General features: G+C 32.4%; 1 pseudogene; it reads left to right on the top strand.

The window, feature by feature from the left end:
- Window positions 1-414: 414 nt before the first annotated feature.
- LOC102010757 lies at window positions 415-722 on the top strand (annotated as a pseudogene).
- Window positions 723-1,794: the final 1,072 nt, after the last annotated feature.

Here is a 1,794-nt window from a genome sequence, read left to right as displayed (position 1 = left end):
TTTTCTTGCCTAGTTTTCACCCATCCTAACAACCAGCCATTCTCTATGAGGGCTTCTCTTCTTCTTTGTTTTTTGATTTTCTTTTTTTGAGACAGGATCTCCATATGCAGTTCAGGTGGACCTTGGCTCACTTTGTAGCCCAGGCTGGTCTTGAACACACAACGATCCTCCTGCCTCAGCCTCCCCAGTGCTGGGATTACAGGGGTGTGCCACCATGCCCAGCAATGGCTTCTATTGATACATAGGAGATGACATTATGTAGGTAGGGCATCAATCCTCTGATTCATTCTAAAATATCTGAAACTGTTTAATTAGAAGAACATTTCCTTTCAATCAAATTTAGCTGAAGATTTAAACCCAAGAGAGTGTATGAAATTATAAAGTCACACAAAATCCATTTATCTTCCCAGGATCATGATGGGCAGCAAGATGGCATCTGCCAACCAGGTCATCCAGTCAAGCCACATACAAAATTAATAAGGTTCCCGGATGGAAGAGATAATCCTAAACCCAGTGTATCAGAAGCTTTGAGATCAGCAGAAATATCATCTCACTTTTCTGTAGCTTTACAGCATTCTGAGGGGAGTAAATTATTGGCACTGCTGATATATCCAGGTCCACCAGACACTGCAGAAATAATAAAAACTCTACCTGAGAAGGACAGAAGAAAATTAATGTCTCAAGAGGAAATAGAGTTTCTCCAACATGCAGTTCCTGAATAATGATTGTGGCTGCTGTTTGTCATCACACAAAAGAATTATCTTTGCATGTTGTTGTCTTCAAATTAGTTGTTCAGATTACCAGATATAAGCACACAAAATTGGTCAAGAGAAAAAAAAAATTAGGCATTAACTTTTCCTTTCAATAAACCATTAGACAGTTTCTAATAATTATTTTTTGTTTTTATTTTTTATTCTCTTTAATGGTTTGATCAATCTTGCATTCTTACCTCTAGTAAACTATGGAGATAACTATATGTAGTATAATAACCCCTGTTAATTCCTATCATTTTGTTCTGAAATCCTGCATCATTTTCATTGTTTTGGCTTTGTTTTGTTTTCATCTATGTTGTTGTTATTTTGCTATTTTTCTTTTTGTTATTCTCTTTAAAATGAAAACAGAATTATCTTTATAAGGAAGGACTTCCAAAATGACATATGAAAGGTTGTATATTAAATAACCTTAATAAAAATTCTGAAAAGAAGAAATATAGAAAATTTAATTGGCTACTTAGATTTTCCAATTTATATATCTTAGCTTCTCCACAAGCTTACCTAATTGTTTACATACTTTATATTTATTAAAGTAGACATTTGGAAAAAATAGTCTACACTTATGTAAAACTATACCCACGATTCTATTGATTTGCTACTTTTAACATTCTCTTCATCTTTTTTTGCCTTTTAATCTTCACTTACGTTGATATTTTAATTGTCATCTTAGTCTCTAAGTAAATTCTTTATTATCCTCATTTTCCTAGACAGTATAAGGAATGATTTAATTTTCCATTTTTAATTTTCCATAATTTTCTTTTTTTATGTAATGATTTTTAAAAACAAACCCAGCAAAACCATAGCAATTGTTACAATATTATGGAATGCTAGTACTTCATTTTTCTTGCTCCATTCAGAGAAGTAAGAACCATTAGAGAATTAGAGAATAGTTCACCTAATATCTACTAATGGCAATATTCATGTTACAATATAAGTCTTGATTTTCTGTGTTGCTGCCCATCATGGTGTTTTGTTTTTTTGAAATTTTTTTTTTATTTTGTTTATGGCAGTGCAAATACAA

Source organism: Chinchilla lanigera, unplaced genomic scaffold (assembly GCF_000276665.1).
Source record: "Chinchilla lanigera isolate Chin_1 unplaced genomic scaffold, ChiLan1.0 scaffold00001, whole genome shotgun sequence".
Taxonomy (NCBI): Eukaryota; Metazoa; Chordata; class Mammalia; order Rodentia; family Chinchillidae; genus Chinchilla; species Chinchilla lanigera.
Note: the sequence above shows the minus strand (reverse complement) of the source record. Positions and strands in the feature narration are given on the sequence as shown.